At 39.6% G+C, this 14,448-nt stretch overlaps 1 protein-coding gene across 1 annotated transcript in view; it reads right to left on the bottom strand.

Moving 5' to 3' along the window:
* Positions 1–12,628, bottom strand: part of LOC115759754 — a 45,232-nt gene extending 32,604 nt beyond the window's left edge. The window contains exon 1 of the mRNA XM_030700801.1: positions 12,576–12,628. The gene's annotated coding sequence lies outside the window, so the exon portion shown is untranslated. The remainder of the gene's footprint in view (positions 1–12,575) is intronic.
* Between the last annotated feature and the right edge of the window lie 1,820 nt (positions 12,629–14,448).

Here is a 14,448-nt window from a genome sequence, read left to right as displayed (position 1 = left end):
ATTGTTCCTAATATAAGTGCACTTATAAGCGTTATGCCTTTAAGAGAATTTAGTCTTAGGGATACTGCTTTTCATTCTGGTATAAATTGCACTTGTTTTCTTACTCTGACAGAGTTTTTACAGTTTCATAAAACTGAAATTTCAGTCTGAGCACAAAACCACTCCAAACAGTAGTCGCTACTATATTGGCAAGTATTTATTATTATTGGCAAAGTGGCCTGTCACAAATTTATTGATTTGTCGCATTCATTATGAATTATGATAATTAAGCCACAAAATGGCTAATGAAGGCCTGTCACAAAATGCCTAAAAGTAATTTATACGCTTCAGTGCACACACAAAACAATTTTCGATCAATAAATCTGTTTATGCGACAGATCCCAAACATATCAGAGACAGAGATAGAGAGAGAGAGAGAGACAGAGATAGAGAGAGAGACAGAGACAGAGAAAGAGAGAGAGAGAGAGAGAGAGAGAGAGAGAGAGAGAGAGACAGAGTCAGAGCTGGAATTTTCCATGTCTTGTCTGGCAGCCCCTAGCGTTCCCCTCGAGCATATTGCTTGGAGAAGGTTGGGGGCTGGCCATTAACTGAGTTAAGCAACAAACTTTTCCACTTTTGAGTTTTTAACTGCAGCAAACACACAACACATACACACAAACACTCACATACACGCACACAGAGAAGTCTGCAGCATTGCGAATTTAATTCTATTTGGAAATTTACTTGCTTGCAATTCTATTTGCGTCGCAAGTGCCACGCCCACGCTAGAGCTAACGCCTGCATAAATGCTCGGAGTTATAAGCACGAGGATATTTTTGTGCGGCACAAATTTATGAAAGGCATGCCAGGTTAGGTATAAAAAAAAGAACACATCTAAGCATTAGGTTTGCTATACCCTGTACTCAAAAGTAAGCGAATGAGGGTATGACATTCTAGAGGTAGAACATGTCACAGCTGATGAAGGTTTGCAAAGGCATGCCTTCTTAGTCTGCATCAACGGCCAAATTCTTCAGTCTATCTTAACGAATTGAGAAGCCATAAGAGCTAGAGCTATCACATCTAATATTCAGGCCTTCATTAGCTATAATTGCACGTAATTTACTCGCAATTTGATATAGCTGACAGAAAATAAGCAAAATTTGTTAAAGTTAAATAAAGACAACGCACAAAAGGCAAAGAAATAATTTTTTCTTTTATAGACTTTTATCTAAGAACAGCTCCAAAATATATAATTCTTTTTAGCACTTGCTACAAAAGTCTGCAGGGTATTTCATAGCGTTAACACTCTTTATGAACGTTCATAAACATTTTTTTTCGCGGTATGCGAACAAATCTGCGACCGAGGCAGGAAATATTCAATCTATGCGGCAAGCGCGTGTATGGAAAACAAAAATACAAACACACACAGGCAGACACACACACACACACACACACAGTCACACAAACGTACACACACACACACACAGTTACCTCATTGTTAAAGCAAAGTCAAGTGAATAAATGCAAATGAATGAGGATTTTGCGCGAGTACTCGAAACTGAGGCACTGCCTTTTGCTGTGGGTTTGCGGCTTGCGTGTTTGCCTTATGCGTTGTCTGTGCCCCCCCTCACCCTTTGTAATGCCCCACCCCTTAACTATACATGCTCGCTTACAGTATCTAATGGCAAAATTTGTTGTCGCAATCGCAGTCGCATTCTTTGCTGTCATCATCATATTCCTTTCTCTGGCGCTGTCCTCCTCTTGTCTTTTTGCTTTGGCAAGTTGTATTTTTTTCTTTGCGACGAAACAGCCCGCATTCCCCCTCCCACAACCACCGCACACCACACGGACCCTTTTGGCTTTTGTTGACAGTATCATTAGGCATTGCTGTAGCTGTAGCTCTAGCTGTAGCTGTAGATGTTGCCGTTGCTGTTGCTGCTGGCGCTGTGTTAACCGTTATCATTTGTTGTCCTTGAGTTGCGCTCAAATCTTTTGTGAGCGCAACTGAAATCGCGTAAATTTCTGGCCAGCCCACCTCCCCCGCCCGCAAAAGATTAAAGCCAACAAATAACAAGCCGGGCCAAAGAAATTCGCCTTCTCTTGTTCTACTTGTTATGGTTCTATAATTTTTTTTTTTGACTGTTCGTTTTCATTTTTATTATACCGTGTACACATTAAAAATGCGTGGAAGGGGCATCATCTATATGACACAGAGGAGACATCTCTGAACCCATAAAGTAAACACTTGATCTGCATGTCACGCACATTCATGTCCTTCTGTCAGTTCTAATATGTCAGCCTAAATGAGAGCGTCGAACTCAAACTCGTTTTACCGATTATTAAAAAAGGCATAGATATGAGAAGGTTCTCTTATTGCTTGATCTCTCAAAAGAAGATCATGTTTTGAAGTTGATATTCTTGAAATATTCAGACCAATTTAGAAGGCATCTTCTAGTCGAGCACACTCAATTAAAGCACTCTAGTTTGATTTCTTTTTGCTTCGCTGGCAGCCGGTTAAATTTATCTGCATTGTATACATTATATATTGTATATTATACATGTATGTGTTTATAATTTGTGGTTTTTCTTTTTTATTTTCGCTGAAATTTAAGCAGCCAGCCATAAATTACACTTGTTGGGCACTTGCCACACTCGACTTTCCATTTTTCACTCCACATTCTCCTCTCGCCACTTTCCACTTGCCACTTTCACTGGGCGCACACACACTGAAAACATTTGCATACTTTGGGGGCGCCACAAAGAGAGACTTTCAATATGTTTTTAGCTCATTATCACAGCCGTAGCGTCCGCCGCCGCCGCCGCCGCCGATGCTTGAATTGCGTCACTCAGCTTCGCCGCTTTGCCAGCTTGTCAGTCGGTCAGTGCAAACCGACCACCCTTTCCAGCTAGCCAGCCGACGGCGGCTTTGCCAATAATTTCGAGAGCAATTTTCATAAATTAGCTTGTCACACGCTCCGCCCTCGACGCTACCCACTCACAAAGGCTCCAAACTGTCAACTACTTCAAGAGTAATCCAAATCGTTACGCAAGGTCTTGGTACGCATTTGCACACACACAAACACCAACACACACACACACACACACACACACACACATACATATATATATATATATATTCAAATATTTCAAGCAGTCTCCCTCCCTCACTCGCCACGAACCGAATTTGCTTTTAGTTACAATTTCTGTGTGTGGGCGTCGTATGGCAACTGCCATGTTTAGAGAAGGGACTGTGGCAGCGAGGCAGGAAGGGAGGGCGGATGTGTGCGGCAGCTAAATTTACTGCGCTTTAAACTTTAATTTATGTAGAGCGCACAAATGTGCAGCCAAATGGGCTAAAGTTAAAGCGCGCTGCCAGCGAAAGTGTAAATTATCAACGGTAATTAAGTAAAGCCCATGCATGCGTCTGCCAGTGTGTGTGCGTGCGTGTATGAGTGTGTGTGTGTGTGCGTGTCAGCCATTAGCTGAAGGCTTCCCGTTGCCAATAAATTTCAAATTTAATTCCAAAGACAAGCGCATAAACCGCAAAACCCAACACGCTTTCATAGATCATAGACAAATTTGGGGCCGCTTAAATTTGTGGAAAAGCGCGGAAAACCCAAGCATTTATCATAAACAAACAATTTCAAATGTCAAAAGCTCAGTAGCCAGCAAAGGGGAAATATTAAATTAAATTATTAATTTATTCATATTTAATTACAATTTATACTCAAATTAATAATTAAATACGGTAAATTTATAGAGGTGCCGTTTTCACATGAATTTTGACCAAAAATAATGTTGCCAGATTTAGATGTCAAATGGAATAAGAGGTCAAACCATGAACAAAAAGCTCAAGATCGGGAAGATCGGTTGAGATTTGACCGAGTAATGGGGGATGGGAAGTTTCGAACCTTGCCTACATAGCATATTTGAGGGTGCAATTTTTACATGAATTTTGACCAAGAATTAGATGCCCAATTGACCCAGAGGCCAAATGATGAACAAAAAGCCAGACCTCGAACAAATCTGAAAAGATTTGACCGAGTTGCGAAGATGGGAAATTTTGACCTACATATGTCTGTAAAGGATATTTGAGGGTGCCATTTTCAAAATTTAGAAAATAGATAGAAAAACGTTTCTGAACTCGAATAATATTATGTGGTGCTCATATTAATATTTTTGACCATGATTTATGCAGCTTAAGCAGAACTTAACTCATCTGTTACGGCTTCCAATTCAAAACTGCGTTTGAAGCTTTTTTGATCCTCTGCGCCTTTCTTTTTGAAATGCTTTTATTCCTGGAATATCTTTTGAATATATATCGTAATTCATTTCAAGTTAAAACAATTTTACTTTAGTTTTTCGAAAATTTTTATCCCGAATGTGAGCAAAAGTGAAATTGGAAACTGTTGAGCATGAATTTTATTTCGCCTTTTCACCGCAAAAAACTCAAAAGCAGCTGGAAATAATATGCACAGAAAAAAAAAACGCAAAAATATGCAAATATGTTAGATACCCTTAAAAAACTTTGAAGAGCAGTTTTTAATTTATCTGTGCCGCCAGCTGCAATCACAATTGTCCGCCGAACCATGTTTAACCAACGCAACACACAGAGCCCAGTTGACATAGATACTTACACTAGCGTACATAGTTTTGACGAGATGAGCTCATTGTTTAGATCAAGGGCATGAATCGCAGCAGCACTTCTGCATTATTAACTGCCATTGTAGCCTTGATAACTAACCATGGCCGGAACGAAATTTGAGCGCCGGCCGGGCAGCTTCGAGTCGAGCTGCCCAGAAATTAATTACCGCATCATGGTGCAAAAATGGGCGAAGCGTCGCGCTCGCTAATGCCTCAAAAGTCATGTCCTAACTTTTGTGCGCTGCCAACTAAAAAAGTTTCTAATTACGACCGTGAAACCGGCTGGCGGTTTTTTATTCACTTATCTGAAAGCTGGAGGCTGGAAGCTGGAAGGTGCATGAAATGGGGGCAACTGCTGCTGTTGCCTGGTGTCGCTTATCGTTTGGTATTTAAGTTTTTAATATAACGAGGGGGGCCTGTACTTATGTATATATATATATATATACATATGTGTGTGTGTGTGTATGTGTAGCTGTTGCCTTAGAACATAGCTGACAGAATGGAAGCCGTGTAAATTGTAATTACACTTAAAACCATAATCCGGCTTAATGCGCAAAGCGCGAGCTCCGTTTGATATGGGGCGTTGCCGTTTCGGCGCATTAAAGGACCTGCTTAGCAGGCAGCTCTGCCCCAGGCAGCCAAACAAGACAGCCGTGAGTTGCACGCGAAGTTACACAGTTACTTAACGCCGAATCCCTCAAGGTGGAACAGCGCCTACAGCGAACAACACTTTCTGAATTAGGGCAAAGCAATAGGCAGTTAAATAGAAATTTATTGCAATTTACTTAAGCTTAACACGCGGCACAAGTTCTGCAAAAGCTAAAATACAAAAGGACCTAACTTCAAATATAAAATACCTTTGATTGCATATTCCAGTGAGGAAGGCAAAAATCTTCTTAAATCTATTTTTCAATTTTTCATTCAATATTTATCTAAATACTTTACATAAAGCTCAACTAAATTGTAGAATATAAACAAGTAAAGTGCAAAGTATTGTCAATGAATCTTTATATAATACTTATTCTAAATGTTTGAGATAATATAAAAAAATATGAAATAAATAAATTCATAGCCCAAGAAAAATATCAGTTAAAGTAAATGAGTATTTACTAAATTTTAATGATTTGAAAAAGTAATACTTTGAAATACTAAAGGCATATAGTAGTTTAAGGATTTTATTAATATATATTTATTCCTAATTCTTGAGTTTATTTAAAAAGAGGTAAATCAGTTAAATGAATTGTACTTTCTAAAGCAAAAATAATCTTTAGTCTTAAATAGTTCAACAGTCGCATCAGAGATCGATAGATACAAGTCACGACTTAATCGATCAATCTCAAGCTGTATACCCTCTAGATTGTATGTATTTTTGGCAACGCAATTGCTTGCTAAATACCCTTTTAAAAGTGATAAAATAACTTAAAACTTTCCGGTAACTAAACTGTTGTTGAGTCTTTAATGCCGATAATCCCCGATAGCGAGTGCACACCGTAGGAAAGTACGTGATGCATTGCAGCAATGAGGGCAAAAACGCATTCGCCGACTGCAAGACAAAGTGTGGCGCATATGTCTTTGTCGGAGCTTTTGTGTATGTAGCATGCAACATAATTTCAATTTTGAGAATTGTAACAGCATGCAATACTTTATTCTGATGACTTTTGCTGCTGGAGCTGGCTCGGCTGCTGTTGATAAAAGGATACGACGCCATTTGGCATTTAGCTTTGCATTTTGGCGTCAATGTGCTTGTTGGCATTTAAAACGCAGACGGTTTGCTCCAGTTGCTTCAGCGCGCAATTACTTAGAGCACACTCACACACACACACACAACAAACCCCAAAAATATAAAGCGTATGTGTGTGTGCAAAAAAAAGTTGGCCAAGAAAAAAAGGCGAAAACCCGAAAGTTTTCACTTGAAATTCAAGCAATTGCTTTTGAAAAGTTTCAATTTCTGCGCGCTGCGAGTTGCGACTTTTCCAGCTCAAGTTGCGAGTTGCGAGTTGCTGCCGAGACAAATGATAGGCAAATTCGCTTCTCCTATACTTATTTTTCCTCTTTTCTTTTTTTTTTTTACACTGACAAGTTCTGTAATGAAATTGTGTCAGCGGGATTTTGTTTCAGCATCTCGTTCCATTTCCATTTTTCAATTTTTTTTTTTTTTTGGCAACTTGTCTGTTTTTTAAGGCAACAGAACGTCAAGAGTGACATGAAACACAGAAATGAAATCAAGCGCGCAGTTCAGTCAAATTAATTGCGTAAATAAAGTGTGCCCAGAGTTGTGCCAGTGCCGAAAGTTAAGCCATTGCCAGCAGCCTAATAATTACAGAGCACTAAAAGGGAGGCTTATGGCTGCGATGTGGACACAGCTGCAGCAGCCACTTGTCAAAGTTGTCCGCAAAGCAGCTCGTTAGCACCAAAAGGGTCCAGCGCCTAACTATGCACGTCATCAACAGCATCATCATCGCCATCATCATCATCATCATCGACCACAGCATAATCATCACGATCATCATCAGCCCATAACGATGTTGTGGCTCAAAAGTTTAAGCCCCCAAAATAGAAGCAGCTCAAACAAAAAATTGGTAAAAGAAAAAAGTAGAAGTAGAAGTAGGTAAATCAGAAAATCATTTGCATATAAACGTTAAGCAGTCGAAAGTTGAAGTGCCTGTCAGAGCAGGTAAGTTGACTCTTTGCTTGTCTTTAATGGATTTGCATGATTTGCAGGAAAAGCGACACGCCAAACCCCAAACCCCAACCCGGACTCCACCCAATCCATGTTGTGTGCTGGTCCAACTCCCAGCTGAAGCCACATAAGCGACTTTAACGCGCACAGATTGACATAAGTATTATAAATGCATAACCAACTCGTAACTTGTATATTTACCACGCACCAGCGACAGCGATAAAACAGTTGAGAATGTGCATAGACGACTAGGGAAATACCCTGCAGCAGCTTAATAAATGCTGAGAAACGTGTGAATTTGTTTCTATGCCATCATTTAATGGAGAGATAAAGAAATAACTAGCTTACAATATTTTTTAATTACTTGGGATTTTTTTGTAAGTCTCACTTCATTAGTTTATCTATCTGGTAGTAAGGGAGAACTTAAAGATATATGTCAAGAGATATTCACGTAAAAAGGCGCAGAAGTGTAGAATAATAGCACGAAGGCAAAATATATCAATATATATTAACAGAATTGTTTTTAATTTTTGATTTAAATAAGTAACCCCAGACTTCGAGCCATACTATGAAGCGTGTGCTTAGATGCATTGTTTGTTTTATAAATAACGAACTTAGATCTCCAATAACCTCAAAGTTTATAAAACTTTAGCTTACTTCAAATATTAGCTTAGCTGTATACTTAACGTAATAGATACAACTTAACTATGTGCTAAGTTCATTTGGTTAACATAGATGTTAAATTGGTGAGTGACAGTTGAAGAGCATGTGGAAGGAAGCTATTTGGCATTTGTTGCTATTCTGGCATCTATATATATATATATATATACATATATTTGCTCCAAACATTTAAAGAACTTTATATGCTCGCTCGCTTTCATACCCTTTTATCGTTACCGCAAATCTCAGCGCACATTCGCATCCGCCGCTGCTCGCTGTATCCGTATTGAGATTGCCAAAAGGTGGCGCCGCCTTTGAATTATGTAGAATTTACGTGTATTCAGCGAGCCCGGCAGCGCACCTGCCCCTCGGCCCCTCCTCTGCACTCGCAATGCAGGCGTAAGTGCAGGCTCAGCGCCAAAGACTCACATGTGTGCACAGCACATGTAAGTCCGTGCTTGTGTGTGTGCGTGTGTGTGTGTGTGCGTGAGCATGAGCGACCATTAGTTTTTGTGTTGATTATTATGGCTGCCATGGCCGCAGCAACGCCCACGTGTCGTTGCATTTGTAACAGGTGAACTTTATGGCTCTCTTGCAGGGGCACAACTGCTTCTTGCTGTATGTTCGCGTGTGTGTGTGCATGGCCACTATTAAATTATGCTTGCCAACGCGCATATGTATATGCATATGTCTGTGTGTGTGTGTGTGTGTGTGTGCCTGCCTTTCAGGCCTTGACCCGTGCGAAGGCTCTGCCCGTTTCACCGGGTCTGCTGACAGGCCGACTTGAGTTTATTTAAAATTATTACGCTTGGGATGAAGAAATATTGAAGTACGTGGAACGTGCAACGTGCAACAACCCTTGTTGTTGTTGCAAGGAAACATCAACGCGGGCAGCTGCCATTAAGCGAATACGCTTTTCCAATTACTTTTCGCTTGTTTCGCTTTCAATTAAAATCATCAATTCGAACGCAATTGAAATACGCAGCTCATATTACGTATACGCCCCCGCACGCAGCCAGCGCAAGACCCGGCGGGGAGCCAATATCCTGGCAATTAGGAAATCAAACGGGCTTCAGTTTTTATTTTTTTTCCCCATTTTTTTTTGTGGATGCCAATTAGCTTGTTGTGGCCAACTAATCACCGGGTATTGAAAAAAGAAGGCCCTAAATATTTGTATTCTGCGCTCTTTTTCAAAGGATATTTTTGGACAGTTTACACACACACACGCACACACACATGCTCACAGGCATGTCCTTTAGCTATCTGCATTCAGACTGCACAGCTGGCAATATTTTGACTGCAATTGCTGCCAATATTTCAAGTGCCGTCACGTAGTTGGGCATACCCTTTATGGGTGTTTTAGCTACGAGTAGACGTTTGCTTCATTCATCGTAAGACTGAATACAATAATGTTTTATATGAATTGTAATATGAAACTGCAAATACATCTTATAAGCAAATGCTTTTCATTGAATTAATTGTGTGTAAATGGACTTGAGCCCAATAAAATGGCTTTACCGAATTGCAGCCAATTTCTGGTAATTAGTCTTATCGGACTTTTAAAATATTTATTTATTTGCCATCAAAAATCACTTGTTACGATTTTCATTTGGGGTTACGCAGGTGTCTCCTTTACTTAAAGATCGTCTTTTTTCTCTACTTAGAACACCTAAACGCTCTATTTCGACATATTCAGATACAGATAAATAGATTTAGAGACAGTAAAACAACTAGTAAGTTATAAAAGGGGGCTTATAAACTGAACCCACTGAGCGTGGCATAATGAAAACTAATTTCAACAAATTTTATTTGAAAAGCAAAAAATATACATTTTCCAAAGCTGTAAATAAATTCCAAGTGCTGAAAAATAGCTGTTCAATAAAAAATCAGTGCAATAGCCATACGCAAGGGTATTTTGGCTGTGCATTATAATATCTGATATCATATTTTCAATGTTTTTTTCGTTCCTTTTCTTTTTTGTCTAAATTATGCAAATATTTGCGTGTATTGAGCTGCAGATTTGAGCGGTATAAAATGCAGTTTCGTGCATGTGTTTGTGTGTGTGTGTGAAAATGTATGCGCAGCATTTCTTGCTGTCCTTCGAATCCCTGGGCTCCTGACATGCATAAATATTGATATACGAGCCTGTCGCTGGGCTAAATATTAATGTGCTCCAAATAATAATAAAAAAAGAAACTAGAAAAATGATGTACGAGAAAACGGCAAGCACAGCATTAAAATTGTTTTCATTTAAGAACTAAGCTTTTGTTTATTTTGTTGTTGTCGATGTTTTTTTTTTATTACAACATTGACAGTGACAGCTGAAGAGTGTGTGTGTGCGAGTGTGTGTGTGTGTAACCCAAAAAGCTGGATACATAAGTTGGCATAACACATGCAACAATGGATGTGTTCTAGTTGTGGCAGAAGTGCACAGCTCCAGGGCCAGCAACTGGGTCGCTTTATTTGACGATTTCACAGACTGTTTTGTGGCCCCAAAAGGGGCAGTCGGGCGAAACGAGGCGTGGCCAGGCGGGACGGAGCGGGGCAGTAGCACGCACGCAGCGCGCTATAGATGCGCTGCCACCAAGTGCTCCAGTTATTCTGAGGGCCAGCAGCCACACTCACACACACACACAACACAACTCAACACAACACAGCACACAACCAGCACACACACTCTATACACACATGTGTGTGTGTGTGTGTGTGTGCTTGTGCTCTTTGATCGGTTTTTTCTTTTGCACTTTGCTTTTATTTGTTTCAATGATTTGGCAACAAACATTCGCATAGCTCAAGCGCCGAGCGCCAAACGGCAGCAGCACCTTGGGGCTATAGCCCCAACAAACCCCTTTCCCCGTTTGCCAACCAACCCCTTGGGCCATCCACAACGCTGACGACGAGCCGGGGGCAATTTCTGGCTTTGTTGATTGCTTGACAAATTGCCAACAGCAGCAAACGGCAGTGGGACATACAGTTTGCCCTGCAGACAAGTGTTTTCGCATTCGTGTTTTCGTTTTGCAGTTGTTGTCATTGTTGCTGTTGCTTTTGTTGCTCTTGTTGCTCTGTCAGGCATTGACAAGTGATGCACGATTTCCGCGCTATCGCTGACCTGTCAGTAAGCGACATTGCCAATAAAATAAAACACATTTACCATCTGCTCGTATTGCCATTCACTCAGCCGACGACAGCCGCTCAAGGGATTCGCCCTATCAAAATGTATGCAATAAGAAACAGGTGCAGCCACACATATATTGCCAAATCGATGTTTGATTCGTTTTACAAAGTGTTTATAAAGTTTGAACAGAAAGGGAATTTCAAAGAAATGGGCTGACAGTAGCAAGAATAAAAACAAAAGCTCTGAAAGCACATTTAAGTTCCGAGTGCAACTAAATAAAGAAACAGGCCATTGCACAATTTACTATTCAAGGCTTTCTTTAATGAGCTGTTAATTGTGCCATTCGTAAGTTGCAGATCTTTGAAAGCATATGAAAGCTTCACGTGCATCAAAATATCGAAGCTTTGTTTGGCATTACAATATTTAATCAACCGTCAATTTTGAATAAGCATGTGCCATGTATCTACTAAAGCTTTGACAGCACATTTATGTTTCCAGTTCTTTTACACAAAAATGCTTTGATATTGTAAGTTTACTTTAATCAACTGGTAATTGTTTTCAAGCATGTGCCATGCATCTGCAGCTTAAGCTTTGAAAGCACATGAGAGCTTCGCGTGCAATTAACCAAAGAAGCTTTAATTGACAATACACTTTTTGATGTTCTAGCTTAGCTTTAATCAACTGTTAATGTGTTTAAGGATGTTACTAAAGCTTTGAAAGCACCTAAAATTCGTCGGATAGATTAGGCTTAATAACTGCACCATAGCGCACTCTTCAACATTTTTTCAGAATAGTTAAAAGCACATTAAAGCTCTAAATCTGATTACTTTTAGCTTAAATATCGTTAAAAATAATTTTATATATAAAGATATTTCACTTTGAATAAGTGAAAAGAAAAGTGTTTAAATAAGATAAACAAGTTTTCAATAATATAATATGCTATATCTGCTAGAGCCGGCTATCATGTGCTTAATTGAAATTATATATTAACAGCAAATGTATTAATTTTAAAAGACATATTTGAAATGCAGATGGCAAAATTGTAAAATGATTTATTTGATTTCAATATTCAAATAGTATTCAGCTGCAGAAATGCTCAGCTCGGTGTCAAACATGTTGGTTTTCTTTATGTTCGGCTTTTGATTGAAAGTGTGCGACTTTTTGCAATATTAATATGCCATTTATTATTGTCATAATGGTTCAATGTGTGTGTGTGCGTGTGCGTGAATGGCTTTTGACAATTTTTACGAATATGTCGCATAAATTAAATTTCTCGTATACGTTTGGCACTCGAGATAAACGAGAAACCGCAATGAAAATTTGATATGTCATAATTGCCATGAATATGAAATGAATGAATTTTTTACTTTTGTTTTTCTTTTCCTTTTACAGTTTTATTGTTTTATTTTCGTTTTTCTCTGTATATTTATTATTGAGCAATCAAATGTACAGCAGTTTTGCTGTGTGTGTGTGTGTGTGGGTGTGTGTTATATTTACCGCAAATGCTGCATGCCGCAATGTATGCTATACAAATAAGTGCCGACGTTTTTTGCACGCTGCCAAGGACACGCCCGTGCTTGATTCGATATAATCCACTTGATGCCGGCATTTTCCTCTGCTTCTTGTTGTTGCTGCTGCTTTCCCTTTTTTTTTACTTTCCTTTCTTTTTTATTTGATGTACTTTGCTTTCAATTGTTTTGCATACATAAATCAATTTATCAATGTTTAATTTAATTTCTCTGTCACTGTCATTTCACTTCACACACAGACACACACACACATTTTTCGTGCACACATTGCGTATGCTTTATTTTTAAATAAAATTTGGTTTTTGTGCACTCGATTAAATTGTTTAGTTCAAATATATTTATTTTTTTTTTTTGGTTTGATTGATGCAAATTGATGAAGTCGTTTATTGCGTAATTTGTCGCTTTTATTTAAATTTTTGATTTCTGACACGCCCCCTAAGAAGCACACACATTTGAGCAATTCACTTTTGCCAACTAATTTTATCGGTTTTAGTTGCACTTTTTGATATTTAGCCTTGCTCGAGGCACTTGCCACACGCTACTTGCAACATTTTCCTCGCTGCAGGCCTATATTTGACTTTGAACTAATGCACTCAACATTTTGGAGGGCGCAAAGTTTTCCGGCTGCTGTTTTGTTTTGGCCTTTAAAAAATTCACATTGCGTATACGCCGAGTTGGCTCTGTTCAGTTTGGGGCTCGTGTCGAGACAACAACATAACACAACACAACGCAAAACTGTGTAGGAAACGCGTCTCGAAGCGCACGCAACGCGTTGCCGCTGTGGTCAGAAATTAACTGAATGCATGCGGCATCAAAGGATGTGGCAAGCAAGCGGCCAGGCAGAGGCAAGCAGCCTGCGTATAACCGATTAAAGGCGTCGCTGTTCGCGTCGCAGCCAGCAGCTGCGTAACTTTTACTGCTCGCTCGTGCGACTTGTCGTTGTTGCTAATGTTGTTGTTGCTGCTGCCGTTGTCTGTTGTCTGTGGTTGTCGTTGGCGGCGCTGGCAAACTTCGTCGCGCATCTGCTTTGGCATGCTCGGACGACGCTTGTCTGTTTACTTTACGCTTTCGCAAGCGACTGGCAACGGCGACTGGTGTTGGCGAGGACACGGACACGGACACGAAACCGACGCGACAACCCAGCCGGCAGCGACAGCAGCAGCAGCAGCAGCGACAGCAGCAGCAGCATCAGCAGCAGCAAGCAGCACTAAGGCCATGCAAAAGTCGGCGTCTGCAAAGGCAGCGACGTTAACAGTAGCAGCAGCACTCCGTGCTCTCTTTCGCTCTCTACAACTCCCTCTCTCTTGCTTTCTCTTTAATACTCCCACCGTCACTCTCTGTGCCTCTCGATTTATGGCAGCCTCACTTCGTTGCGCGCAAAGTGCGTGAAATTGGTCCACGGAGGAAAAGTTTGGCAACCATCTGATAAAAAACTCGCTCGTTTCGCGGGCATTTCACATATGGACCGACTCGTCACTAAACATATATTATTTGTCACACATTTTCAATTAGGTATATAATTAAATAAATAAAAAAAATATTTGAAAACCTTTAGCAAGATATTTTAAAGAAATTAACTATCTATTAAATGATAATTTAACATTTATATATTTTGACTTTACTCAATTAATTTATTAAAATATATTTGAAGAAATTTTAAAATTTCAGCATAATTATTTATTACATATTCTGTCCGAATTTTAATTGATATAATCGTATCCCAAAGTATTTATAGTAAAAAGGAAATATCCTGAAGTTTATATATTGATCAGTGGCAATAGTCAAGTTGAGAAATCTTTATCTGATTACACGAAATTAGTCTCTCAGCTTCTAAGCTCTAC

This window comes from Drosophila novamexicana, unplaced genomic scaffold (genome assembly GCF_003285875.2).
Source record: "Drosophila novamexicana strain 15010-1031.04,08,12 unplaced genomic scaffold, DnovRS2.1 tig00000008-arrow-pilon, whole genome shotgun sequence".
Lineage (NCBI taxonomy): Eukaryota > Metazoa > Arthropoda > Insecta > Diptera > Drosophilidae > Drosophila > Drosophila novamexicana.
This window is presented reverse-complemented; position numbering and strand designations above follow the sequence as displayed.